The 16,128-nt window shown below is 45.1% G+C and overlaps 1 pseudogene; it reads right to left on the minus strand.

Annotated features, from left to right (window-relative positions):
* Positions 1-4,422: 4,422 nt before the first annotated feature.
* Positions 4,423-8,388, minus strand: LOC112425674 (decreased expression in renal and prostate cancer protein-like; annotated as a pseudogene).
* Between the last annotated feature and the right edge of the window lie 7,740 nt (positions 8,389-16,128).

Raw genomic sequence — 16,128 nt, forward strand, 5'->3', positions numbered from 1 at the left:
CCCAAGACTTGGAGAGGTGAAGTAACTTTCCAAAGGCCACAGTTAATGGATGTGACTCCCTATCTGTCTCATCTTAAAGGCTGTGCACTGAATTGCCGTACTATAGCCTATTAATATTTAGTCACTCTTAATAATTTACTGCTTTTATACAGTTTTGGTTTTACAATCTTACACAATTGAGTGAAAAAGTAAGCTTATTTAACACCTATACATATTTAACCAGGTTATTACCCAGGCACTACCGTTCATCTGCAGGGAGCTTGTTCAAATTGGCAGCATAGTACATAGGACAAATTTAAGAGCTTTGGAAAGTTCTCTTTGTTGGCTGGGTGTGGTGGCTCACACGTGTAATCCCAGCCCTTTGGGAGGCCGAGGCGGGCAGATCATTTGACATCAGGAGTTTGAGACCAGCCTGGCCAACATGATGAAATCCCATCTCTACTAATAATATAAAAATCAGCCGGGCGTGGTGGTGCATGCCTGTAATCCCACTTGAGAGGCTAAGGCGGAGAATTGCTTGAACCCGGGAGGTGGAGGTTGCAGCGAGCTAAGATTGCACCACTGCGCTCCAGCCTGGATGACAGAGTGAGACTCCGACTCAAAAACAAAACCAAAAACAAACAAAACAAAACAAAACAAAACCTATTTGTAATAATCCAAACTAATAAAGTTATAGGATAAAATCACAGTCTTCGGGGGCAGTTATTCTGATCTTCGTTTCCATACTGTCAGTTTGACAGATGTTGACTGAATAGCAGAAGTGTTCTGAGATGGCATATGCAGTTGGATACTTTAACAAGAATTTTTAAAAGCTATGATTTATAAAGTGTGCAAAACTTACATGAGATAATGCGGTATTCTCGGCGAATAGTCGGCGAAACTCTTACCAACCTGAGCCTGAAGAGACCGGAGGAAGGGGCAGTTACTGACACCCAGAGAGGACAGCTGGATGGAAGAGAATGACCCCACAGGGGCAGGCCTTCAGTAAAGGGACATAGCTAGCCCATAACTACCTAGAAGGCAGGAAAGTAGGAGAATAACCCCTGACCTCCTTTCTTTGCAACACTATGATCTCCTCGCAGTGCCTCCAGTTGGCCAAAGCCAACTGGAAACCAAGTGCCAGTCTCCTGAAGCACAGGGCAGGGCAAGAAAGGATGAAGACTGGCTTAAAGGAAAATGGACAATATCTAGGACACTGATCATGGCCCAAATAAGGGCATGTGCTTTGATAAAATGGAATTTCTGAGCCTGGCAAATTAAAATCCAGCTGCTGGATCTGCGGAATCCTCACTAAGTGTGGTTACCTAAGTAGTTGGACAGCCTGACTATTATAATCCTCTCTCAATCTCTCTCTTCATCAGTTACATTTAAAGAGGCCTCTGACTCAAATGCACCAGCCCACAGCTTTGGTTCCCTTTGTGTTCTTCCTCACCCAGCTGGCACAACTGCTGAAGTGCGGAGTGCAGAAGAACCCTCTGAGCTGTCGTTGTAGCAAACAGCTTCCTCCTGTTAGGAAATTTCACAAACCCATCTGCTCAATAGACATCCTTCCTGAGGTAGGCTTGGGAAGGTTACAAACATAAGCAAAGGACAGAAAACCAGGTTCCCATTTCTGGGCTTGTGCAAAGTACATGTGATTGTTGCATAGACAAAAAGAAGGCATGCTAGAGGGCAGAAAGCTGTTCACATGTTGGCCCAGTTCATAGTTTCCTGTCTTTACCTTTCCTTCAAAAGTTCTTGGGGATGGTGTTAGGCACAAATGGCCTGTCCCTTTTTCCTATACTTGTGGATGATCGCACACGGCTCACCTTGACCATGATGCCCCACTGCAGTGCCTTGCTCAGCTCTGCTCTCTGATAACGCCCTGTGCACTGGCTCTTTCCCTTTGCTCTGTCCCTTTCCCTTTGCTCTGTCTACTTGTCCTGAGTCTCATTTCTCTTATCTGGTTGAAAGAAATGCAAAGAGATAAAAAGAAAAAGCATGTCAATTTACTATTACATGTCAATTTTCAATTTACTTGGTTGCTAACAGAGTGATGTAGTTCTCACTGTGTGTTCTGCAGAACCCTACGGATTGGCAGAGTTAAGCAAGCAGGGCTTTGGAAACCCTGGGTCCCCCACAGCCTCAGTACCATACATCTGCTTTTGTCTGTTTCATACATTGAGGTTCTATGTCAGGTTTTAATTGTAATAAGTCTAGTTCTGCTGCTTGAAATTTTCAAATGATTGTAAACCACTGGCTAGATCTCCCAGGGTACTTCTCTTTTGTCAGGGGATTAGGGATATCACGATCACGAATCAACTGAGGAGCAATGAAGTGGTTAAGGGCACGGGCTCTGGAGCTCGACTGCCTGTGTTCATATCTGAGCTCTGCCCTCTACTAGCTTTAAGACAACAGCCTGAGGACCTCCCACACCCCAGCTCAGTGATCTGTGATGTCTTGGGCTACAGTTCAGGATTGAGGAGAGGCTCTTGAGCAAGAGCCATATGCTGGGTTCTCACAACACTGCTTTTGAAATAAAGGTTGTCCAGTAAGACAGTCACATGCACACAAGAAGAAGAGGAGAGGGAGGAGAAGTGAGTTCCTCATAGGTGCTAAATATATTAGACATGGTTTTAGTTGATTTAGGCAAAATGACCACGGGGAAAAGTCTGTTACACAGCTTCAGCATAACAGTGCTGTGGTTTCCTGCTCCTATTTCTCATGTCTATCAGGTTCGTTCCTTACAGTTTCCTTGGCTAAACCACAGCTTCATATTCCACTATGCTCTGTGGTCTGCTGCGATTATGCCTTAATGAGGACAAACCCACTTCCTGATCTCTTTAATGAATATTTGCTTCTTGACCCCTCATGTCCCCTCATTCATCTCCCCTCACATGGCTCCAGACTGCACTGCTAGAGGAACCTGACAACTCTCAAACAGAAGACGCACTAAAATATTTAAAGTTCTTACTGCAGTGGTTTCTGCAGCCTCCTGCTTTCACTGAAATTATAAGTATAAATGGAGCCTTATCACACCTATGAATGATAAAACAAAAGCAGGGAGGACGCAGATGAAACACAAAGAAGAATGTTCTTGCTGCAGATATTAGAGGCACTGGGACAGGTTACTGAGGAATGCCACAGACCTCTCTTTCCAGTAATCCTAAAAATAACAGGAAAGGAGTTAGTCAGTTTGGGATGGCTGAGGTACCTGGAACTAAGAAACGGGGCTAAATGATTTTGGCAGTTCCTTTCTGGGACTTACCAGAGCCTAGTGAGCAAGAATATGGACTTTGGAGTCAAATAGACCTGAAAATGAGACCCAGTTCTAGTACTGACTAACTGTGAAATCTCGGGCACACTACTTAGCCTCTGTACAGAGAGTTACAATGAGGATTAAATAAGATGAATGGACACAAAGTGTTTAGCATAGGATCTGACTCCATAGAGAGTGATCAGTAAATATTAGCTTCAGTACTTAGCCTGGAGTTTTATTCACCCACTTTCTTTCAACCCGCCATGTTCCATGTCATCTGCACAGACCCATTCTTATGCAACCACTGAGTTGAATTCTTTCTCATGCAGCTCCAAAATGGCAAGTCTCCAAGTCTGAACAAGTTTGGCGATCTCAACTGGTTCTCTTATTAATCAGCTGGTATTTAAACTTCTGACTTAATTCTAAGTAATATAGTTTTCACAGAAAGGTCCCAGGTCATATTCTATCATTCAGTCTACCTCAGGCAGAACCTGATGAAGATGCTACTGCTGATGGCTTGGTTGTTTCTCTTCATTCTTCAAGCCCAGATTCCCCTGTCCAAAGAGCCAGACTCTTTGAGCTGGAAGGGACCTTGGCATCATTTAGCCTGGGAAAATTGCTATGTTACAGGTAATCTAGACTCAAAAATAGATTCAAACTGTGGGCCACAGGGCTTATAGGGTAGTCTTACTGGTGCAGTTGACTTCTGTGTAGTTTCAAGGAAGGGCAGAAGTTGATGGGAAGTTGGGGTAGGGAGGATGTTTAGCAAAGGAAACGTGCAAACACCACATGTTCTAAGACATAGGAATATAGAGTGGCTAAAAGTTTGCGTTTCAGGAGGCAAGTAGTTAGAGGTAATGGTAAATAAGGGAAGAATTTCAGAAAAGAAAAATAAACAGATTCAAGAAAGCTTTTTGGTAACCTAAGTTTCCATATCTACGTGGAGTTCTCCAAAATAGAAGATGAATGCAGGTTTTGCCTTTTCCAAAATACATGATTAGTTCAGCATTACATATCGAGCATCACACCAAAGTCTTAAAATCTGAGGGCTTTTTTTTTTTTTGCTTAATCTGAACTCCCAATTCGAAGCATCCACAATATCTCTGACAAGCATTAGTCTAGCTTAAATACTTCCAGTGCCAAAGCATAATACTAGAAGAAGCAACTCATTTCATCCCTTTATTTTTATTCGAAGCATAATTACATATGGTAAAATGCACAGACCTTAAGTGTATAATCTGATTAAAACTTAATTGTTTAATCAAAATGTGAAAATTGCCATCACCCAAAAAATTTTCCCATGCTCCTTTCCTGTGGCCCACCCTCCCTCTACCTTCTCACAGGCAACGACTATTCTGATTTCTACTTCCATAGATGAGTTTTTCCTGTTGCTAGACTTCACATAAGTGGAGTCATTCATTGTGTGTACTCTTTTCTGTGTCTGGTGCTTCTCATTTAACATAATGTTGTTGAGATTCATCTATGTTGTTGTATGCATTAATAGTTTGTTCCTTTTAATTGTGGGGTAATATCTCACAGTATGAAAAATCTCATGTTATCTCTTTAGTCTATTGATAGACACTGGCATTGTTTCCAAAGTCTGGCTTTTAGAAATAAAGCCACAGCCGGGCGTGGTGGCTCATGCCTGTAATCCCAGCACTTTGGGAGGCCAAGGTGGGCGGATCACAAGGTCAGGAGTTCGAGACCAGCCTGGCCAATATGGCAAAACCCCATTGCTACTAAAAATACAAAAATTAGCCGGGTGTGGTGGCACATGCCTGTAGTCCAGCTACTCGGGAGGCTGAAGCACAAGAATTGCTTGAACCCGGGAGGTGGATGTTGCAGTGAGCCGAGATGGCGCCACTGCACTCCAGCCTGGATGACAGAGCGAGACTCTGTTTCAACAACAACAACAAAATAAATAAAGCCACAAAGAATATTCTTATCCAACTTTTTTTGTAGACATAAAATTTCATTTCTTTTGGAATTTTTAGATCACATGATAGGTGAATATTTATGAGAAAATATCAGTTTTCCAAATGGCTCTACCATTTTATACTTTCGCTGGCCATGCATAAAACATCCTGCTGCTTCACAGCCTCTCTAACATTTGGTACTGCTAAAATTTTTAAATTTTAACCATTCTGGTGGGTGTGTAGTGGTATCCCGTTGCATTTTCAATCTGCACTTCCCTGACGACCAACAATGCTAAGCATCTTTTTTATGTTCTCAGTGGCCATGCACACATTCTCTTTAATGAGGTGTTTATCTAAGTCTTTTGCCTGTTTAAAAAAATTGATTGTCTTTTTATTATTGATTTGTAAGAGTCCTTTGCACATTCTGTTTACGAGTCCTTTGGCACCATGGAGAAAACTTCCACTTTGGAGCCAGATACCCAAGGGGTTTGAATCTTGGATCTGTCTGTGTATCTTCTATGAGTAACTCAATGTCTCTGATCTTCAGCAGCTTTGTCAGTAAAATAAAAATAATTCTCACCATACGGGATTGCTTTGAGAATCTGAGAGAGCACAAATACAGCACCGAGTTCAGATCCAATCCTGGCACATAACAGGCACTTACAATAACATGTAAAGACGGTGATATTAATATAAATGTTTAAAGATAATGGCTGAGTTGGCCTTCTGCTAAATCTCCTCTATTCTAAGTTAAATATCTCATTTCTTCAACTTTTGCATAAAATATGATTTCCAGACATTGCTGCCACAAGTTATATTTGAATTTTTTAAAACTCAGTAAGACAAGGGCATTGGCCAGTCAGAATGGACACAGGCCATGGGACTGGATGAGAGTCTAGGAGGCCCCTAGCAGACCAGACATTAATTAATATTTTAGTTATTGGATCCTCAGGGAAATTCACAGTGTTCTGGGCGGGGAGGCATGGTGCCTGGGACAATGGGATTTGGTAGTGTTCAGGAGCTTGCCAGGGCTCAGAAAAAGGTACCTCAGGGTGGGTACGGTGGCTCATGCCTGTAATCTCAGCACTTTGGGAGGCCAGGGCAGGTAGATCACTTGAGGTCAGGAGTTCGAGACCAGCCTGGCCAACATGGAGAAACCCTCTCTCTACTAAAAGTGTAAGAATTAGCTGGGCATGATGGTACATGGTCTGTAATTCCAGCTACTTGGGAGGCTGAAGCAAGAGAATCACTTGTACCCAGGAGGCGAGGTTACAGCGAGCCGAGAGTATGCCACTGCACTCCAGCCTGGGTGACAGAGTGAGACCCTGTCTCTAAATAAATAAATAAACAAAAAACTCCAGAGGGCCAGAGGATGGCATGCAGAGACTCGGAACTGAAGAAGATGGGAAAGCCCCACCAGCAGCCTCAGAAACAAGTTCTCTCTGACTTTCTCTTGCCCTCCTGTCTCTTGTTCCTCTTTCTCTCCTGACTCCTAGAAACTGGAATTCCTCTTTCCCAAGATGGGTCATAGAAACTAGAATTTCTTTCTCCCAAAGCAAGCCATGAGCCTGGAAAGATCACGCTCTCCCTTAATACTTCTTTCTTGAAGACCTTCATTCAAGAGGGGTCCCGTTCCATACTCAGGAGGAAGGAGGTCAAGAATAATCTGAACAGACCAAGGCCTAATGGGCCAGTAGACCTTGGGAGGGTAGTCGGACTTGGACCCTGCAGGCCAGTGGCCCTTGGGAAGTTAGCTGGGCTGGGGCCAAGTGGCCCAGAGGCTCTTGGGAAAATGGTTGGATTTGAGCCCTGGAGGCCAGCAGACTTTTGGAAGGTAGCTGGGTTTGATGCCAATGTGCCAGAAGACTGAGAGAAGGCAGATGAACCCACTCCCCGGGAAGGGAATTGGCATTTACCCCCATGGGGCTGCCTCGCCTTGAGAAATGAGCTGAATTAGGGCCTATGGGGCCAGGACCCCTTAACATGGGAGATGGATTTGGCCATGGAAGGCCAATTCCCCAAGAGCCAGGACCCGAGTTTGGGCCCACGGGGCCAGGTACTCTTGCCATGGAGGGGGCTTGTGCCCATGTTTCCAGAAGCCTGTGAGAAAGAAGCTGAATTTGCTCCTAAAAGACCTGCTGCTCTTAGAATGGGGGCAAGATCGAGGCCTTGAGGTCCAGCCATTCTTAAGACCAGATCCTGTGCCCAAGAGGCCACCTGCTCTGGCATCTAGATTAGGGCTCAGGCCCAGACCACTTGGTCTTGGGTTGGGCCCAAGGGCTGGGCCTGGAAACACGCCTGACCTGGGGGCAGGGTTTGTCTCTAAAAAGCCTGATCTCAGATTGGGGTTTTGTCCCGGGCCCAGGCCAACCGGCCTAGGATTGGGAGGACCATTCCCAGAGGTCAACAGAACACCTGCTTTCATGTTAGGTCCAGATCCAGGGACCATGGGACCACCACTTCTGGGGTCAGGACCTGCTCCCAGGAGACCACCTGCCCTTAGATTGGACATAGGACCTGGTCCTGGAAGACTCCCTAACCTAGGGTTAGACAGAGGCCCTGTGCCTGGCAGAGCCCCTGTCCTAGGCTTTAGGGTGGGTCCTGGGCCTGGGCCTGGCCCCAAGAGGCCACCAGGCCTTGGGAAAGAAACTGCACCTGTGCCAGTGGGATTGATCCCTTTTGGAAAAGAAGCCATACTTGGGTCACGAGCACCAGCTGGGAAAGCTGCTGGATTTGAAGTCAAGGAGCCTCATGAAGCTGGAAAAGGAGATGGAGAACCACTGATTTGTAATTGGGTACATGGATGCTTAGAATAAGGCCTCTATTTCCCAGCATCCCTTGCAGGTAGCTGTGATCATGAAACTAAGTTCTGGCAAATGAGATGTGAACAGAAGTGATGTGTATGCACTGGCTTGTGCCCTTTCTCCTTCCCACTGGATGACTTGAGGATGTTCTGGTGAGCCATTGTGGATCATACAGACAAAGGAGGCACCCTGGGATGGCACAGAATTGAGACAGAAGGAGCCTGAACTACCGACAGCTGCATGGAGTTACAGCAGAGACACCAGCTAATGTGTGGGAGAAATACACTTTTGTCTTGTGTAAGCCACCATCATTTGGGTCTTTGTGGCATGCAGCTAAAGTTTTATCCTAAGTAATCCACTGATCCTAAAAACCTGTGTGCCACTACCCCTACTCTTACCCTGGTTTTCCAACAGGAGCACTTAGTAACATATTGAAATTGAGCTAGATAAGTTTATTCATGCCCAATCATTAGTTATTTTTGATTGATAGAGTAGCTGCCAAGTTGGAGCACATAAGGTTTAGTTACTCCTCCACAACCTCACTGCCAGATTTTAATGATAGCAAACCTTGCACAAGATTCTGCTATACAGGCAGATGTTTATTAAGGAAATATGTATTAGCAACAAGGCATAGGAAGTTTCTCAGCAATCTTTTAGGTGCTTTCATTGCACCTTACTTGAATGTGCTTTACTAGATGTAGATGCAACATTCCAGAGTCGGCATTCAGTTAAACTTATGATTGGTAACAAGCAACTAGAATCCTTAAACACAAGGACACAGGAAGAGCTAGGGATTAAGACTCAGCTGGGACTGGGCGCAGTGGCTCACACTTGTAATCCCAGCACTTTGGAAAGCCAAGGTAGGTGGACTGTTTGAGGTCAAGAGTTCGCGACCAGCCTGGGCAACACGATGAAACCCTGTCTCTACTAAAAATATAAAAACTAGCTGGGCATGGTGGTGCACACCTGTGGTCCCAGCTACTCAGGAGGCTGAGGCAGGAGAATCGCTTGAACCTGGGAGGCAGAGGTTGCAGTGAGCTGGGATTATGCCACTGTACTCCAGCCTGGACAACAGAGTGAGGCTATGTCTCTTTTTTTTTTTGAGAGGGAGTCTCGCTCTGTCGCCCAGGCTGGAGTGCAGTGGCGTGATCTTGGCTCACTGCAAGCTCCGCCTCCCGCATTCACGCCATTCTCCTGCCTCAGCCTCCAGAATAGCTGGGACTACAGGCGCCCGCCACCACGCCCAGCTAATTTTTTGTATTTTTAGTAGATACGGGGTTTCACCTTGTTAGCCAGGATGGTCTTGATCTCCTGACCTCATGATCCGCCTGCTCGGCCTCCCAAAGTGCTGGGATTACAGGTGTGAGCCACCGTGCCCAGCCAAGGCTCTGTCTCAAAAAAAAAAAAAAAAAAAAAAAAAGAAAAAGAAAAAAAAGACTCAATTGGCATCTCTGAGGCTAGAGGACAAGAAGACATGGGATGGAATAGTGTGTCTATAAAATGTTTTTGACAAGCCATATGTCTTGAATACTTCTGACTCTGCTAATGAGAGCCTGTTTCTAATACTTACTAATCTAACAAGCTACTAGTGAAAATTCATTCTCCACATTTGTTATGCTAATTAGTAAAAGATCACTTGTATTGATTGAGATTTAGAGCTACCCTCCAGCTAGCGTTGGACTTTCTAGTGCTGGCTGACCACCCTTGAGGCATGAATTCCTGGTTAGGACAAACGACTGCCCTAGGTTGCTGCCCACACACGGCCATATCTGGCTGTCTACAGTGGCACATCTGAAATAAATTCTCACAATGCCATGTCAAACAGACAGGAACCTAAGGCATGAATATTCCCACTGGAGGAAAAGCCATGGTTTTATACCACTCTCCTGTTCCATCGATGTTGGAAGCTTTTCCTTATTCATAGTTGCTATATTGTCTGAAGTAGATTTTAAATACTTCACTATAAACCGAGTCATGTATATGTGTATACATTAACTTTAATCCATGCTGGGGGTGTACAGTTCACATTTGAAGGGACTTCACCAGAAATCCATGCTCTAAATGTGATCGGCACTTGAAGCATCCTGGTCAGGAATTCAGGCTTTTCAGGGAGCTGCGCTGAGAACATCACGTACATGTGATTCAGAAGGTGTATTAATTAGCATAAGGGATATTAATTATTTTTCATTGGTGAAATTAGTGCTGCTCAAGAAACATAGCTGGAGCGGGCTTGCTTGGACAAGATGTAAGAATCCAGGAGACCCAGCAGGCTGATTCCTCCTCCAGAGCTGTTGAATTCATCTGGTCTTTTGTCTCTCCACTTAAAGGGAAACTGTTCCCTGATTTGACCAGGAGTTTGGTGGATCCTGGCCTCAGAATACCGCTACATCTGTTTGGGGTCTAGGTTTTCCTTGTAAGGGTTTTAGGGGTGCCCTGAGCCTTCTGGTACAGGCTGTGTGATGGCCTCTAACCTGCTTGCTAAGAAATGTGTGTGTCTGTGTGTGTGTGTGTGTGTGTGAGAGAGAGAGAGAGAGAGAGAGAGAGAGAGAAACATGGTTTAATTTATAAAAACTAATCTCAGTTTTTATAGCAACATATCACCTAGTAGCGAGGTTGAAGGGACATGTACAAACCTGAATAAAAACCCAACAATTGCTGAATGGCCAAATTGACTTACCAACAATACCTAACCCGAGCTTCCCTTAATAACAATAGGCATCATTCGCTGAACAAGTTTTATGTGCCAGGAGTTCTTTCTAAACCATTGACATGTATAATCTCAATTAATCCTTTAAACCTGCAGATGTGTAGGTAATTCATATTTACCTACGGATGAAGCAACTTAGGCTCTGAGAAGGTGCCTGAGCAGATCCAGCTGGTCTGTGGCAGAGCCGGATATAAACCCAGGTGAGTGGGCTCCTGACGTCACGCCTCTAGTACTTTGCACTGCACATGGATGCAGGTTAAGCCCATTTCAATCTCTCGTTCCATTTTAGGTGATTAAATGATCTGGGCAAGATTAAATTATGAGGTGGGAGAGGGGCGGAAGGGTGGACAGGATCTAACTTCAGTGGGCAGGATAAAAAAATGAGGACACAGTGGGTGTCCCCCTGCTGGGAGGCATCCAAGACAGATGGGGGAGCAGGAACCACACTCCATGGTTGGCAGACTGTAAAGTCTTCCATGGCGTCATTATCACAGAATAGCAGCCTTTTAGAATTAAGAATAGTCTTAATTTGCGCCGTGTTGGGTTTTTCATTTACATAATGTTAGATTTCAAAGAAGATTCATACACAAAACTCACTGCTAATTTAGCACTGAAGCTTCTGTGGAAATAACCATTGAAAAGGAACGAATTTTTCACTCACCTCTTTGCTTAGGTGGTTGGGCAGTTTGAAAATTTGCCTCTGAGCAGGTCTGTTGGTACGATCCAAACTCTAATCGCTGTTTCAATAATTTATTTGGTGTGGAGGATTTAATGTAATTTGTTTAAGGGCTCTGAGAAAATGTATTCTTTTATGTGGAGCCTCATTAAAAGCACTTGCAGTTTTGAGTCTGGTGGGAATGATGATTTTAACAGGTGTTAAATCAGCTGATGACACCACGTAACATTTCCAGGGTGATGGATTTAGAGAAGGCGCGCAGTGACAGGTATGATCTGTCGCACCCTCTGGGAGATGATATGCATGATACATAGGTCCTCCCACTTCTCCTGAGCTATAGCAGGAGACGGGCGAAAGTGGCATTTGGAACACGTGTTGTGGCCCTGGTGAAACAGATGCTGGAAGAAGCGCTTCTCAGAACCCCTGGCTGCATGGCCTCCACAGATCCCTGCACTGCTGTGCTGAAAGGGACTAGCTGGGCGCTCACACCTCAGCTTCTGCTGTCCCCACAGCTCTCCTTTGGTGTCTCTCTCCATTGGCCTTCCCAGCCTCCCATAGCAGGCACCAACCCACCTGTTTGTTCCCACACCCTACCTTGCTGCCACTCTATCCTGAAACCTTTCCTCCTTCTCCTCGGATGCTGAAAATAACTTCCTGCTTCCTCCCGGAACCAGAGCACTTTAGCCTTCTCCGCTTGTCCTGTCCCAACTACCACACACACACCTGAAACCACGGCTCAAAACGTCTTATTCTCCAGAGAGTTTGCCCATCACCCTCCCCAAAGCCAGTACTCATCTTTCCCCCCCGCCAAGACAGAATTCTTTTTGTATTTACATACTTCTGCTAGTTTCATGTTTATCTTTCTTCTCTTTCTTCAAGCTCCTTGCAGTTAGTGGCTGTGTCCTTTATAGACATTTGAGCCTATTACTGGGCAGATGATGACTAGGACATGCATAAAAATATGTTGCAGGGAAAAGACTCCCTTTTTGCTCGGGCTGGCTCTCCCGGTGCTGACAGGCCCTCAGAGGTCTCTCTGCCATTCTTTGGAGTGAAAGCTAGAATGGAAAATTCAGACTCCCCAGAGCATTGATTGAAAATTGTTCCTCCTTCCAGAACCAACTGCCGCAGGGTATGAGGAACGGGGGTGGAGGTAATTCCCTCTCACCACTCGCTTCACGTTCATTTCTATTCTGTAGGATCTAGTCTGCCTCTGTTAAGTACAAGACAGGGGAACGGACTCCAAGACATCATTACTATTTAGAAAAGGAGGTAAGCACTAAAATGGTTGCTCTAATGGAAGGCAGAACATGATCAACATCTCAAAAGAAACCTAAAGCAAGTTTCAGGGCCTCCATGGGTGGTTGGGGGAAATCCAGGAAGAGGTCAAGAAGTGGCCTTTTAGTTAGTGAATAAACAAGGCCAGAGGGAGAACATTTTGATCTGTTCTGACTGGAAAAGGGGTGTGGGAGATCCTAGGTTTCTGTTAGAATGTATCCAAGAGAAGGCCAGGCATGGTGGCTCATGCCTGTAATCCCAGCACTTTGGGAGGCCAAGGTGGGCAGATAACATGAGGTCGGGAGTTTGAGACCAGCCTGGGCAACATGGTGAAACCCCATCTCTATTAAAAATACAAAAATCAGCCAGGTGTGATGGCACATACCTATAATCCCAGCTACTCAGGAGGCTGAGGCAGGAGAAGCATTTGAACTCAGGGGGTAGATGTTGCAGTGAGCCGAGATCACACTATTGCACTCCAGCCTGGGTGACAGAAACTCTGTCTTAAGAAAAAAAAAAGGAAAAGGAATGTATCCAGGAGAGGTGGGCCAAAAAGCTAGTCTGACTGTCTGCTTTCCCTGTCTTGCTGGCCCTCTGAGAGTGCAGAGGCATCTGCTGAAATAAAACATCACATTTCAATTATGTTGTGTCCAAGCTGACTGGTCACATCTCTAGGCTCGTCTGTGCCTAGTGCATGCATCCCCACTGAATGTACTGCAAAGGCCTCAAGGGAAGAAGATACAGGCCTTAATATGTAATTACACAGGGATTTTCAAAGAATCTTCAGCTTAAGTCCCTCTCATTCACTTCAAACCCAGGAGGGGGAGTCCTACTCCTCTATATTCCCAGGGAAAGAGGTAATTTCCTGGGGACCCTCAGCCACCCATTGTCTTATGTCAGGAGGTTTGTCCTTGGGTCTACATAATTATGCAAAACTTCTAGGTTCCCACTTCACACACTTTGTGAGAAAGGTCTAAATGCTTTCCTGTTATAGAAGTTCAGGAAGTTGATTTACTCAGGGATGAAAGACCAGACAAGGGTAAACAGTGGAACCAAAACTTGAGGGCTTTTTTTTTTTTGGAGATAGGGTCTCTCTCTGTCACCCAGGATGGAGTGCAGTGGTGGGATCTCAGCTCACTGCAGCCTTGACCTTCTGGGCTCAAGTGATCCTCCCCACTCAGTCTCCTAAGTAGCTGGGACTACAGGCATGTGCCACCGTGCCTGGCTCATTTTTCTATTTTTTGTAGAAGTGGGGCTTTGACACATTGCCCAGGCTGGTCTCGAACTCCTGGGTTCAAACGATCCTCCCCCCTCAGCCTCCGTAAGTGCTGAGATTAAGGGCATAGGTCACTGTGCCTATCTGAGGGCACCTTCTAAAACTCGTGCTCTTTCACAGGGTTTGGAACACATTGGAAACCAAATCCCTCGCTAAATTCATCTCCTAGAAAAGTACAGAAAACAGGACTGGACTTGTGAGCTTTGTAACTGTAACATTATTGCTAACTTGTCCCAATCAGGGCCTGAGGGTCAAGCAGATATAGCATCTCACCTAGGCTAGGTACCTGGGAAGGGAGACAGCGCTGGTAAAGCAGGGCTGAGCTGTGAAGGAGGTGAGACCTAGAGCCACTCCCTTTCCTTCTTTCTGTCCTAGTTCCTGCTGTTCCACTATACCCAGGACTTGAAATTCCAGCTCTTCTCTTCCTAAGGGAGGTATCAGATGTGGCAGAAAAAGAGAGGCTGGGTTCAAATTTATCCCTTACTAACAGTAAGTTAGCAAGCCTGTTTAACTTTAGGCAAAGCAAGTCGTCTTCCTTTCTGAATTTCAGCGCTTAAGGTCTGTAAAATGGGGGTGACAATAATTCTTGCTTTGGCCCACTTCAAAGGGTTGCTGCAGAATGGAATGAGATAGATAATGCTGTTATAATGTTATGCAAATGTAGATCACTGCTATGCAAAATAAGTTACTGCTATTTCCAGAAACTCCTCTTTGGATTTAATTTAATCAAGAGTGAGAATATAAGTTACTTATTCTATGCTCTGGGTGCATTTGTATTTTAAACCTCATCAATTATCTTGGACGTTTTCCTAACTGAAGTAGATTTTGGCAACAGCAGAAGGAGTTATTTCTTTGGGGGCAGGCGGGTATTGCTATTTTGCCTGAGCTGGTGAGGTAAATGGTAGTTATTTGGCCAAAGTAACATGGAAGAGGGAACAATGTTTACTATCCTAAGGGCAGGGAAGTCGCTTTTCTGTTTTAATGACTCTGGTCTGGTTGTGTGACTCAGAGAGGCCTGCTTTGGGGGAAAAAATGAGGTGGGAAGCAGATGGTGGTAAGAAAAGATCTGAGATTCAACGATATTGGCCCCTTAACCAACCACTGCCACCGGGACAAAGGGGGTGTCACTTCTCACCTTCATTTAAATACATGCACCCTATAAATATTGAGTGCCACCATGTGCCAAGAGTAAGCTGGGCACTGGGCATATAGACATGAATGAGATAGACTGGTTTTGCCATTCTGCTGCTTGTAGATTAAGAGGAAGATGGAGATTAAGCAAGTGACCAGAGAGGAAGTATCAAAGGCTACAGGGGACTAGAGCCTTGGAGTGAGGGCTATAACCTAGCCTAGGTGCCTAAGGAGGCTGCTCTGAAACCTGAAGGATGAATAGAAGTTGGCCAGCCAGGAGGTGAGCATGTGAGAAGGCCACAGGATGAGAAAGAACAGAAAGAAGTCAAATTAGGCTTTGGGGAGTTTCTTCCTCTTCATGGCTGTCCTTGCTGCTATTTTAAACGGGACTCCATCTGGATAAAAATGTGGGACACTGTGACCTCTGTGTGTTTGTCCTCTACCTCCATCTCCAGTGGCCTGGGATGGGCAGAAAGACAGAGGAGGGCAGTTTAAAGTCTGACAACAGGCTTAAGACTGTTTCATACACAGCTGTGAGTCTATCATGACATTTCCATGCATGTTTTCATCATGATGCTGGGCAGCATCCGAGCAAGGCCATGCAAGCTGGGACAGAGGGCGATGGGGTACTGCCTTCCATCCTGCACTCCAACTTTGTTGTTACTTCAGAGGGATAGAGGAAGTGGTAGCTTGTTTACAACCCAGAGCTGGTTTTGAAGCTGAGAGGAACACCTCACTCATATTGCACAATTCAGCTCTAACTCCTGTCCTGGGTGACCTTGTCTGTGACTGCTCCTATCTCACGACCCAGTTTGGGAGTGGTCAGGGCTGAAAGGTGTCTTTTCATTTAACTTATGAAGAAATCAATGTCCAGAGAGGCAAGATGATCAAGACAAAAAAAAAAAAAAAAAAAAAAATCATATAATAATTTGGTTGCAAAGCCAGGACTAGAATCTATGTCTCTAATGCCACCTGCATGCACTATTTCTCTCTGGAGGCCTTCACACAAATTTGCACAGCTATTTCATATACTTACCTCATCTGATACTCTCAGCAGTCCTGTGAGATTTGTAGGGATTAAGATCCCTATTTTACAGATGAGAAA

The sequence above is a fragment of the Macaca nemestrina genome, chromosome 12, assembly GCF_043159975.1.
Source record: "Macaca nemestrina isolate mMacNem1 chromosome 12, mMacNem.hap1, whole genome shotgun sequence".
NCBI lineage: Eukaryota > Metazoa > Chordata > Mammalia > Primates > Cercopithecidae > Macaca > Macaca nemestrina.